Raw genomic sequence first — 13,612 nt, 5'->3', positions numbered from 1 at the left:
ATTGTACAGTCTGCCCCCACCCGCGGAACTCCAGTCCCTGCAGATGATCTGGAGGAAATGTTATGAAGACGGGTTTTATGCCAATAATCATACGTGTGCAAGCAACTAGCATTTCACAGGCTAAAATTAGGTGTGGATTTAAAATACACATTGAAGAGCTGTTGAATCACCATCTCTGGAAAATGGACCCAGGATACTTGTTACACCTCGCTATTTGAAATACGTCTCAATTCATCTCCTCGCTGGCTTTCTTTCTACCACCAACAACATACCAGGCCGACGTCGACGACAGCTAGCGTGTATTGCTAGCCACCTAGCTAACATACTGCTAGCTACTGGTAAGATGTTCTTGTATTTTCAATTCGTATCTTGGTTGATAATTTCACAACTATCACAAATGTGACAACGACAATGAGTACAGATCGATCAAATATTATATTACTTGCCATGGTAAACAAACTTAAAGATAGACAGTCAGCTACTTATGATAGCTAGCTACCTACGATAGCTGTTAGCTAAATCACTCGTGACGTACGTATACGTGATGGAGTTGTGTCTGCTCTCTACCTGTCCTTAAGGACGCTGATTATAGATGGTGTTAAACACTGGAACAACAATTACATGCGGCTCGTTGTAGATAGAATATCCACGTCCTTATTGTAATTAAACATGGGACTTGTCAACCATTTGGAGGTAACTTTTCTGTTTCACATAATTAAGTCACCTTCACCACTGTCTTCCTTATTCCGTCAAGACAGCGTGAGGTAGTGTCATAGTTTAGCTCTATCTAGCCAGCAAACCAGGCTATGTGTAGCTAGCCCGAGAAGGGTGCCATTGAGACCCGCAATTTGGGGCGTTACTGCATCAGCAGGAACCTCTCTTTATACTTCTATTGGTCAATTTTTAAGCTTGGGCTCTGGTACACAGGCGGGATTCGGGGGCGCTCCAGTGCAGTAGGTGGCGGTAATGCACCATAACATTGGATGCCAACCGCTGATAAACCCCACCGAAGAAGTGACGGGGCAACAATCCTTAGCTAGTGATGGGGAAACTAAGCTTCCTGAAGCATTGAGGTTTTTCACACAATTCTGTCAAATAGGTCCATTACTCGAGTCTTTGACCAACACGGTTACTATTGGCACCTGCTGGTCAAAAGAATTTAGAGCAGCCAAATTATTATAGATGACGTCCCACATCCCTTAAGCGTGTGCGCAACGTAGCCTTTTTGTCTTCTACCAAACCGATCAGGTGGTTGTTCAACGAAACGAAGCTTCGGATGTCATTGATCACATGCTTCTGATAAATTGATACAGGCATCGGCACCCTGCTTTGAAGTACACTTATCGATTGCGACGTGTGCCTCTGAGCTCCAGTATCAAACGTAGCATCACTAGGTAGACAGTGTCCTTTGCCCCGGCCTATCGGCAGGGATGCAAACTAGTCACCTTTTGGTGAAATTAGCCGTTTAGAATCCAAAATAGGTGACCTACGTGTTCGTGTAGATCTGACGAGTGATGTGCGTTTGGAGCAATACTGGCTGTATCCAAGGCTCAGCCAATCGTTCACATAACAGAATGCAGCATGCGACTGAAGAGAGAAGAGACAACCGATTTGCAAGTTACAGCATCAGCGGGTGCTCTGGAAAGACAGCAGAGAGTAGGACGGCAGTTTGCCATTTACAGCAGCACGTCCTCTGAATGATAACGAAGAGGTAGGTGTAAAGCCTGTCCATGGAGACGGGGGTGAGAAGGTGATGAAGCGTACTTCATGAGCTGTAACCGAAAAACAACTGGCATTTGGAAAATTTGAGGTGAGGGAGAAGGTGTGGTGAAACAAGCATTGTTAATTATCCTGCTAGCTGCATCGAGGCTTAAGCTGGATGCCACTATAGAGGTGCTAGGAGCACCACACACTTTCCCTCTTTCTCACTTTTTCAATGCAGTGGGTAAAAAGGGGTATGCCAGGTGTACTCTCTGCCTGAAAGAGATCAATTATGCCAACGAAGGGCATCATGCTCTGCTGGCACATTGTAGAACAGATATCCACAGGCAGAAAGTGCAGCCCACAGATATTGCTTTTGTTGTGTTGAACTTGACAGTACCACTTGTGAGTGAGGGGGGATTATTACATTTTTTACTCTGTGAACGTTATTTTTGCATACATGTAGTCTTGTGCACTTGATCAATGTCTACTATACTATAGTTTGTTTCATTCTATTTCCACTTTAAGATGTTTTTTACCCACGTGCAATATTTAGATGTGTGTGGTCGCAAGCGTTCTATTATAAAGGCTGTCATGGCTAACTGCAATATTAGTGTATTGTTTTGAGTGTCATTTGCAGTAAAGTCTAGGCAACAAATAACATTGGATTGCTTTCTTGACATTTTTCAGCTGTGAGTTAGGTTCACATTAACAACTTTTTATTTTACACACAGACACAGACTGAGCATGTAGAGCATATTCTTTGTTGTTTAATTAGCTAAAACCTGCATTTCCTCCTAGCAGGGATTTTTTCCCGCATGTTTCCGTGAAGAAGAAAAAAGTCACCTTTTTGGGTCCTCACCAGTTTCCGTCCCTGATCGGGCACTCCTTTCCGGCAGTTTTGTTAACGATGGCGAGGGCAGGTGTTCGGCATGCGGGAGCGAAGGACACTGTGTGAGCCCTCTAGCTAGCTAGGACTCCTGTACACAGCAGGTGGGAAAGGTAGCTAGCTAGCACACCGGTAGACTGTACTTCACTCCCGCTTGTCTGTTAACAAAGGCGAGGGCAGGTGTTTAGTGAAGGACGCTGGGTGCTACCTAGGTAGCTAACAATAGCTAGGACACCAGTAGAAGGTGTATTTGGCCACCGCCTGTCGGGAACTGCTTTCCCGCAGTTCTGTCAACGACGGCGAGGGCAGGCGGGAGCAAAGGACACGGTCTTGCACTGTCTAGCTGCAGTTTCACGTCAGGCAAATTATGATGACATTGCAAGAATGAGAAAGAAGCTCAAGCCTATAGCTTAAATACTTGCATGAGTACTACTCAAGCAGTTTTGCTTGTACTAGTCGGTGTCTTCTTCATTTGATAGAAGGCATAATATTATATATTTTATTTTATTTATTTAACCTTTATTTGACTATATTAGGCCTATGTCTGAATGCTGACACACTAGCCACAACATCAAGATCCGTCCCTTTAGGGACTAAGAGAGAGAGCCACATTTGTTTATTTACTATGAGACCATGGCCAGCCAGCTGGTGTGATGGAGTCATTTTCATGTTTTGAAACACCATCAAGAGCACCAATTTCCAGTGAATGGTGAAAATGCAGTACTTCAGAATATTCCCAACTGTACAGCACTTTTGTGTACCTATGTTTACTGTTTCTAGTGTCTTTCCGCAGTTTTAGTTTTGTTCGCAGCAAAACTATCAAGACGTTGTCTTGTCCAATAAAGGGACAATCTGGACAGTTTAAAAATGTGAGGCAACTGCAATAGGCTACATCCTTTCCATCTTGGTTGCGATTCAGTGTTACTGGTAAAAGTTGGTTTGCATGTTGTGTGAATCATATCTCCCCTCAATGCTTACATAACCAGTCAGTGCCTCCTGCAGAGTAGACCGCTCTGACCAGATTCAGCTGTTGCCTTAATTAACCTGTGCCATTATTTAGACTGTGAAGATGATTCGATTTGTGGGGGCTTGCTTTCTCTCACATGGCTTAGTCATTACGCCAGCCTACTCTGATTTCCTGCTCTCCGAGAAAGGAAGGCTTTGATTGCTCGACCCAGATCTCACCTCTTGTCAGATGAGGCAGCTGAGAGGTTTACAGTGTATCTTGTGTTTTGCCAATATTGCTGTTGCATTGGTAAACTTTGACCTGGACCTCTAGCTCTGTTACCCCTACCCTAAAATGTGTATTTTCAATAACTATTTCAATATGTTAAAATTGTGCAGCTATTGAAACCTGGCATGCAACGCATAGTGTACACAGTGACGTACACTATGTATAATGAAGAAGGGTTATTGGTTTTGGTGGGGAAATTGTGTATGTTGTCAGCTCTGTATGTTGATGCTGGGGGCCTTCACGTCCAGGCCAGATATAAAAACTCTGGTGTTGTCATTAATGTGGCATACTGAAGGTGGCAGTTACAAATGTTTTGCTATATACTGGACAGAAATACCGGCCTAGCTAGGCCCTAACTGTAAACATAAAACAATAAATTGCCCAATCAAAAGGACATTTCTTAATCAGCTTGGCTATGTGGCATTTCCAAACAGAATTTGCTAGTGATGGGGGGGATTGATATTATTTTGGACTAATTTATATTGATACTTTGACTCCAAGTATCGAAAAAAAAAATTAGATACACTGAACAAAAATCTAAATGCAAAATGTAAAGTGTTGGTTGTATGAGCTAAAATAAAGATCCACGAAATTTTCCATATGCACAAAATGCTTATTTCTCTCAAATTTTATGCACAAATGTGTTGACATTTCTGTTAGTGAGTATTTCTCATTTGCCAAGATAATACAGCCACCTGACAGGTGTGGCATATCAAGAAGCTGATTAAACAATTTGATCATTACACAGGTGCTCCTTATGCTGGGGACAGTAAAAGGCCACTCTAAAATGTGTGGTTTTGTCACACAACACAATGCCACAGATGTCTTAAGTTGAGGGAGCGTGCAATTGGCATGCTGACTGCAGCAATGTCTACCAGAGCTGTTGCCAAATAATTTAATGTTAATTTCTCTACCAATAAGCCACTTTCAACATTATTTTAGATAATTTGGCAGTATGTCCAACCGGCCTCACAACCGCAGACCACATGTAACTACGCCAGCCCAGGACCTCCACATACGGCTTCTTCACCTGTGGGGTCGCCTGAGTGGGGAGTGCTGAGGATTATTTATGTCTGTCATGAAGCCCTTTTGTGAGGGAAAAGTAATTCTGATTGGCTGGGCCTGGCTCACAAGTTGGTGGGGCTATGCCCATCCATGGCTGTGACCCTGCCCAGTCATATGAAATCCATAGATTAGTGCCTAATGAATTTATTTCAATTGACTGATTTACTTATAGGAAGTTTTACAAGTTCTTCATTTTTTGTTCTGTGTGTGTGTGTGTGCATATATATATATATATATATATATATATATATATTTATTATTATTATTATTATTATTTTTTTTTTTTTGCTAGGGAGCGTTAGCTAGCGCTAGTCAGCTGTACCTGCTCCAGAACAATTTTTCTATCTTATAGCTTGTTATTCATCTTCTTTTTAAATGGTTAGCCAACATGTTTTCAGCACTTTTGTTTCTGTGACTGATCAAAACTAATTTTGTCATGCTCTCTCTCTCTGCAGCAGACATGCACTACATGACCGAAAGTATGTGGCCACTTGCCCGTCAAACATCTAATTCCAAAGTCATGGGCATTGATATGGAGTTGGTCCCCACTTTGCTGCTATAACAGCCTCCACTCTTCTGGGAAGGCTTTCCACTAAATGTTGGAACATTGCTGTCGGGACTTGCTTCCATTCAGCTATGAGCAGTAGTTAGGTCGGGCACTGATGTTGGACGATTAGGCCTGGCTCGCAGTCGGTGTTCCAATTCCTCCCAAAGGTGTTCGGTGTGGTTGAGGTCAGGGCTCTGTGCAGGCCAGTCAAGTTCTTCCACACCGATCTCGACAAACCAATTTTGTATGGACCTTGCTTTGTGCATTGTCATGCTGAAACAGGAAAGTGCTTCCCAAACTGTTGCAACAAAGTTGGAAGCACAGAATTGTCTAGAATGTCATTGTATGTTGTAGCATTAAGATTTCCCTTCACTGGAACTAAGGGACCTTAGCCTAAACCATGAAAAACATCCCCAGACCATTATTCTTCCTTCACCAAACTTTACAGATGGTATGATGCGTTCTCCTGTCATCTGCCAAACCCACTTGAAGATACTAACAAAGTTCTTGAAGTTTTCCATATTGACTGACCTTATCTTAAAGTAACGATGGACTATTGTTTCTCTTTGTTAATTTGAGCTGTTCTTGCCATAATATGGACTTTGTCTTTTACCAAATTTTTTATTTTACCGTTATTTTACCAGGTAAGTTGACTGAGAACACGTTCTCATTTGCAGCAACGACCTGGGGAATAGTTACAGGGGAGAGGAGGGGGATGAATGAGCCAATTGTAAACTGGGGATTATTAGGTGACCATGATGGTTTGAGGGCCAGATTGGGAATTTAGCCAGGACACCGGGGTTAACACCCCTACTCTTACGATAAGTGCCATGGGATCTTTAATGACCTCAGAGAGTCAGGACACCCGTTTAACGTCCCATCCGAAAGACGGCACCCTACACAGGGCAGTGTCCCCAATCACTGCCCTGGGGCATTGGGATATTTTTTAGACCAGAGGAAAGAGTGCCTCCTACTGGCCCTCCAACACCACTTCCAGCAGCATCTGGTCTCCCATCCAGGGACTGACCAGGACCAACCCTGCTTAGCTTCAGAAGCAAGCCAGTAGTGGTATGCAGGGTGGTATGCTGCTGGGCTATCTTTTGTATACCCCCTACCTTGTCACAACACAATTGATTGGCTCAAATGCATTAAGAAGGAAAGAAATTCCACAAATTAACTTTTAACAAGGCACACCTTGAAATGCATTCCAGGTGACTACATCCATGAAGCTGGTTGAGAGAATGCCAAGAGTGTGCAAGCTGTCATCAAGGCTGTTTTGAAGAATCTTAAATATAAAAATATATTTTGATTTGTTTAACACTTTTTTTTGGTTACTACATGATTCCAAGTGTGTAATTTCATAGTTTTGATGTCTTCACCATGATTCTACAATGTAGAAAATAGTGAAAATAAAGAAAAAATGTATCGTGAGGTCCCTGGCGATTCCCAGCCCTAGTTTTTGCCCATAGTTTCATTAGAGTTGAATCTAGTGATGCACCTATATGACATTTTTCGCCAATACCGAAATACTTTTAGCTTCCTTTTTTAAGCATTCTAGTACAGTTAAATAGTTAACACACACACATGGACGCAGCGGTCTAAATCACCGCATCTCAGTGCAAGAGGTGTCACTACAGTCCCTGTTTCGAATCCAGGCTGTGTCACATCCGGCCGTGATTGGGAGTCCCATAGGGCGGCGCACAATTAGCCCAGCGTCGTCCGGGTTTGGCCGGGGTTAGGCCATCATTGTAAATAAGAATTTGTTCTTAACTGACTTGCCGAGTTAAATAAAGGTTACACACACACAACACTGACCAAAAAGTTATTTTGTTTGCATTTACGTATGTCTCCATTACAAGTAAAAACAATTCTTTCACTTACTTGCTGTGCTGTTTTGTTGTTCATTTGTTCAGTCGGTTCATTCTCAACCAGGGTTGCTATGGAACGCCGTTTGGGTCTTTGAGTGTCAAAAATATACCATTTAACACTATATTTGAAGTGTCAAATAACATAACACTATTTGACGAATCAGGACCTGAATATGACTGCACGTCACATAATAATTTAACGCGTTCATAAATTTGATGTAGTTATTACACATTGATTACACTATCACTCGTATTTCATATGTCACAGCGATTCATCGATACGTATGCTATGATGCTGGTAAAGTTGTCTTGCGCCCCTACAATGCTGGCCATAAAAAGAAAAGCTAGCTAGCTCATGGATGCAAATCATGTTCTTCCTCCAAATACATAGCAAAACGACATCTGTTTCAGTAGCTATAGTTAGCTAGCTAAATATATAGCTAGGTGTCATCATCTAAAATAACCCTAATTTATTAAACAGTTATTATTTGATTAATGGTGGTCAGACCCATCTGTGAAGCTAGCCACAATAAGAATTAGCCACAATAGTGGCTTTGTGGTTAGCTTTCAAAATAAAAGTATGGTATAATTCTACTATTTGTATTAATTTGCATCACTGTTAATTGCACTTTTATTTTAAAGGCAAGCCGCAAATTCCACACTTGTGCCTAATTCTTATTGTGGCTAGCTTCACAACACATAACCTGGTCCGGTTGAGCCTCACTAGCCAGATGAAGCTAGCTGGCTGCTTATAACGTTAGCTTTGGGCAACAGGGTTAAGTAGCTGGCTAGCTATTTATTTTCATGAACTGAAGTTCAATTTCAATAGGCGAACAACAATTGGAAACCTAGCTAATACTTAATCACAAGGATTCCTAAATCATTGCTAAGAATAATTTTAAAAAACTGCAGTTTCTACTGGTCATTGTTTTCAGGCTGGTTGTATTAGTGCTAGCTAGGTACCAAGAAGTTGCGGTCAAACAAATTATTATTCATTACCAATGCGGCATTGTAAACACATCGTTCGTGGCTGGTGTTTGCTTGTTTGCAGACCTTTTTTTGTACGGCTTTGATAGTGGTACTGTTTCTTTTATGACACGAAAAGACCCAAACGGCATTCCATAGTATGTATGTCTTGAAGCTAACAGTGGCTCTATTACTGTGTAACTCCGGTAGGTCAACATCTGAAAAATTGCGCACTTGGTAGTGTGTAGCGGTGCTCGACCAGTCGACGAAATCCAACATTACCCATGACGGTGAATGGTTTATTGTCAAGGGCAATGAATTCCATTATCTTGGCTTTAATGGATTTTCCCTTTGAGTTGTCTCGCTGAAATTTTGTTTCTCTTTCAAATGACTGCTCGACTTGTTGACTGCTCGATCCACACAGCAGACATTGTGGGCTAGTTTAGGAATGCTGTGTTGCACGTATAGCTCAACATTTTACATGGCGTCATTACGTCATGTACCTAGGTTATATAGGTATGCACGTCAGCTTCGACATTGGTTTTACTCATCGGCGTTAAACTAGACATCGGCCGATACTGATGTTGGCATTTTTAGCTAATATCGTCCGATCACCGATATATCGTGCATCCCAAGTTGAATCCAATTGGAGGAAGGTAGCTTAATGGTGGCTTGTTTCTTGTACAGGTTTGAATTATTTTGTAAATGTTGTCAAGGCCCCATAGGCATTGAAATTCAGTGGCTGAATATCAGTCTTTTGCAGTCTGTTGTGTGCTACAGGCTGTTTCAGTCATAGCCACTCCAAATGGCAAACTGTTAGCAAATGAATGGCACGAACAGCCTGTATTTCATGTCTCCATCTCCGGGTACACATACTATCCAGACGGTCTGGTGCTTTTACTCCATTCTCCGTGGCTATTTCTTTTTGCTGAGCACTTGGGCCTAGTAGGCTAATATTTGAGGATGCCTTTACCCATCAGATCAAACACAACCAACTTTAACATATAGTCTACTGGTAAGCTGATCTGGTTGTGGAGTGTTTGTCTTTCTGGGTGTAGTTTCAAAGGCACCACTTGCAAATGTATCTAGTTTCTAGTGCAGAATGCACCGAGTAGTCCATATGTAGGTACTGGACTACTTTGTTAAATGATCACGTTGTCTGGCTCTAGATGTAGCCTAAGCCTAGTTTGAATTATAGATGCTAGGTGGAGCTGAGATTTGATCACCATTTAAGAAGGCTACTGGGAACAAGATATAAGCGTGCACAGTTTTTACATGGCCACATAGATTTGTTATTTGCTGACACTTCACTGCTGAGGTCCACAGTGCATTAGCGCCCACACATTTGTAAGTTAATTATGCTACTCCGAGAACGAAGGTAAACAAACCAGTGAAGGCGGCTCAGGCAATATTTGCTCTGTTATTGATAGGGAGGAAAAGCTAGGCCTACGTACATGCGGCGGTATCTTAAATGAAGATTCTAGACTGTTTATAGGCCTAGTTACTTTGTTGACAATTTATAGTAGTAAGCCTAGTGGGCCTTTTTTGACAACTGAGAATAACCTTCCATGGACATTTGTTTATACCAGCCTTTGACGTCTGCGTAATATTGTTAAGGGTATGACCTGAAATTGAGCACGCAATTAAGCTTTATCAATATCCCAGGCCTGTGGGTAGGTAATTAGGTTTTATTGTGATAGGAGCAACTTAAGAAATGAGCCACAGGCGTCATTGAGGAAATTGAATGAACTAGAGCTGTTGTAATCAAACATTAGGCTACCTTCTCAGTGAATGGCCAGTTATGCCTATTTTAGATCACAGCCTCACTTTTTATGAACCAATTCACATTATTCTTTGAGTCTACTTGAGGTACTTGTCCTCTTCCGTTCTTTGCCTGTCAGGTTTTTTGTTAATGCTTGCCATTTGGTCAGGCCTTGTCCAGAGCCATATATAGGCTACATTCTTCCTGGTTTTTGCTTTGTAGCTGTCATGGTAAATTTCCTAATTTGACCGCATCATATTTTGTAAAATGGCCCATTAGCCTCGATAATAAAACCTTTGGTGCCACTGATAACATGGTGCCCTGCTCACTAGCGTTCTCTGATTTTAAGAATAGCCGACACACAGCTGCACAAGAAGAAAGCAGAGTTGGGTTGCTATGACGACTATCGTGAATGTTATTACCTCAGGCCGATAGGGCTGTAGGCGGAATAAAAAATGATCGACTGGGAGGCAAGTAGGTCACATGACCAGTTGAGCAAGGACGTTAGACTTCCATTCTCTTCTATCTTTTTAGAGATTTTTCTCTCAAATCCACCTTGTTTTTCACACTCTCAGTAGGCTAATATTTCCTCAATGAGTTATGCCTTAAGCCTAGTTTATACCCTATGTACAGATGCATTGAAGAACTACAAGTAGCTATACACAATGGTGTTGCGTAGGAAACCTACACAGACATGTGCAGCCCCACAATTCATAATTTGACACGAATGCGTACTGTTTTTGTGTTGCGTACGTAATTTAGAAACCAGCCCTAATTCTTTTAGATGGGAAAGGTATGGCAAGCCTAAATAAGTTCAGGAGTAAAAATGTGCTTAAAAAGTCAGCCACAGACTCACTGTGAGCGGAACAAAAGCTTTAAACATGATTTTTGAATGACTACCTCATCTCTGTACCCCACACATATAATTATCTGTAAGGCCCCTCAGTTGAGCAGTGAATTTCAAACCCAGATTCAACCACAAAGACCAGGAAGGTTTTCCAATGCCTCGCAAAGAAGGGCTCCTATTGGTAGATGGGTAAAAAAAAACAGTCAATGAATATCACTTTGAGCATGGTGAAGCTATTAATTACATTTTGGATGGTGTATCAATTCACCCAGTCACTACAAAGATACAGTTGTCTTTCCTAACTCAGTTGCCAGAGAAGAAGGAAACCATTCTGGGATGTCACCATGAGGCCATTGGTGACTTTTTAAAACACTTACGGAGTTTAACCTCTCTGGGATAGCGTCCCACATGGCCAACATCCAGTGAAAATGCAGAGCGCCAAATTCAAATAAATTACTATAAAAATGTAACTTTCATGAAATCACAGATTTCAAAAAGGCTTTACGACGAAAGCACACCAAACGATTATGTTAGGTCAGTACATAGTCACAGAAAAACACAGCCATTTTTCCAGTCAAAGAGAGGAGTCACAAAAAGCATAAATAGAGATAAAATGAATCACTAACCTTTTGATGATCTTCGTCAGATGACACTCATAGGACTTCATGTTACACAATACATGTATGTTTTGTTTGATAAAGTTCATTTTTATATCCAAAAATCTCAGTTTATATTGGCGCGTTACGTTCAGTAATGTTTTGCTTCCAAAACATCCGGTGATTTTGCAGAGAGCCACATCAATTTACAGAAATACTCATTATAAATGTTGATGAAATATGTGTTATGCATGGAACTTCACATGAACTTCTCCTTCATGCAACCGCTGTGTCAGATTTCAAAAAAGCTTTACTGAAAAAGCACACCATGCAACAATCTGAGTACAGCGCTCAGAGCCCAGCAAGCCAAAGAGATATCCGCCATGTTGTGGAGTCAACAAAGTCAGAAAGAGCATTATAAATATATTTACTTACTTTTGATGATCTTCATCAGAATGCACTCCCAGGAATCCCAGTTCCACAATAAATGTTTGATTTGTTAGATAAAGTCCATCATTTATGTCCAAACACCTCCTTTTGTTTGCGCGTTTAGTACACAATCCAAACTGCCGACGTGCTGGCAGGTCCAGGCGAAAAGTCATATTACAGTCCGTAGAAACATGTCAAACTAGGTATAGAATCAATCTTTAGGATGTTTTTATCATAAATCTTCAATAATGTTCCAACCGGAGAGTTCCTTTGTCTTCAGAAATGCGATGGAACGCAAGCTACCTCATGTGAATTCGCGTGACCAGCTCGTGACACTCTGCCAGACCTCTGACTCAATCCCCTCTCATTCCCCCCTCCTTTATAGTAGAGGCATCAAACAAGGTTCTAAAGACTGTTGACATCTAGTGGAAGCCGTAGGAAGTGCAACATGACCCCATTTCCACTGTATCTTGGATAGGCAAAGAGTTGAAACACTACAAACCTCAGATTTCCCACTTCCTGGTTGGATTTTTTCTCAGGGTTTTGCCTGCCATATGAGTTCTGTTATACTCACATCATTCATCATCATCATTCAAACAGTTTTAGAAACTTCAGAGTGTTTTCTTTCCAAATATACTAATTATATGCATATTCTAGCTTTTAGGACAGAGTAGCAGGCAGTTTACTCTGGGCACCTTTTTATCCAAGCTACTAAATAAGTTAATGGCTGTAGTTACTCCACAATACTAACTTAAACGACAGAGTGAAAAGAAGGAAGCCTGTACAGAATAAACTATTTCCAAAACATGCATCCTGTTTGCAATCAGGCACTAAAGTAAAACTGCAAAGAACATGTCAAAGAAATTAACTTTATGTCCTCAATACCAAGCATTATGTTTGGGGAAAACACAACACATTACCTCTCTTCATATTTTCAAGCATGGTAGTGGATGCGTCATGTAATGGCCCTGCTTGTCATCGGCAAGGACTAGGTTTTTTTAAGGATAAAACGAAACAGAATAGAGCCAAACACAGGCAAAATCCTAGAGGGAAAACCTGGTTTAGTCTGCTTTCCAACAGACACTGGAAGATGAATTCATCTTTTCAGCAGGGCAATAACCATTTATTTTTTAAATATTTTACTATGTAGCTAATATTGTTTTAATTAGAACAATTTTGATAAAGGGGGTGGATTACACCAAGATGGGTGCCCTAGTTTTTTGTTGTTATGTGGAGGTCCGTGCTCTCAATTAAAAAAAAAAAAAATGATTTTCACAATTCTGTATGTATTGTGATTTTATTGCGATTCGATGTTCCAAACATATTGCTCACCCTATGTCTGCTGCAGAGGGACTAGAGAGCCATGAGAAAACCAGTTTTGATTAGTCATGGCGGAAATGAGGGTTGAAAACAAATTGTGCTCCCTATTTAAAAGGGATATGGAGAACAAGCTATGCCGGACAAGTACTGGAGTTTAATATAACATAATGCAGAGCTGTGGTAAGTGTCCACTTTGAGAGCGCACACTACTAGATGGAGTTGGGTTGTCTGTCAATTAGGCTATAGTTTACCTTTGTTTGTATTGTCTCCTGACTCTCCAATTACTCCTCTGATGGGTGCTGTAGCACTGGTTTTAGACTACAGTCCTCGATTCCACATGTCAGACACACACCTCCATTAAGTTGATTCAGTCTCTTTTAGTATGTTA

The 13,612-nt window shown here is 41.2% G+C and overlaps 1 protein-coding gene across 22 annotated transcripts in view; it reads left to right on the top strand.

The window, feature by feature from the left end:
* LOC129834252 (MAP kinase-activating death domain protein-like) overlaps window positions 1-13,612 on the top strand; it is an 83,626-nt gene continuing 70,014 nt past the window's right edge. For all 22 annotated transcript variants that reach the window (XM_055899066.1, XM_055899086.1, XM_055899084.1 and 19 more), the window contains exon 1: window positions 1-338. The gene's annotated coding sequence lies outside the window, so the exon portion shown is untranslated. The remainder of the gene's footprint in view (window positions 339-13,612) is intronic.

This window comes from Salvelinus fontinalis, chromosome 35, assembly GCF_029448725.1.
Source record: "Salvelinus fontinalis isolate EN_2023a chromosome 35, ASM2944872v1, whole genome shotgun sequence".
Classification (NCBI taxonomy): Eukaryota; Metazoa; Chordata; class Actinopteri; order Salmoniformes; family Salmonidae; genus Salvelinus; species Salvelinus fontinalis.
This window is presented reverse-complemented; position numbering and strand designations above follow the sequence as displayed.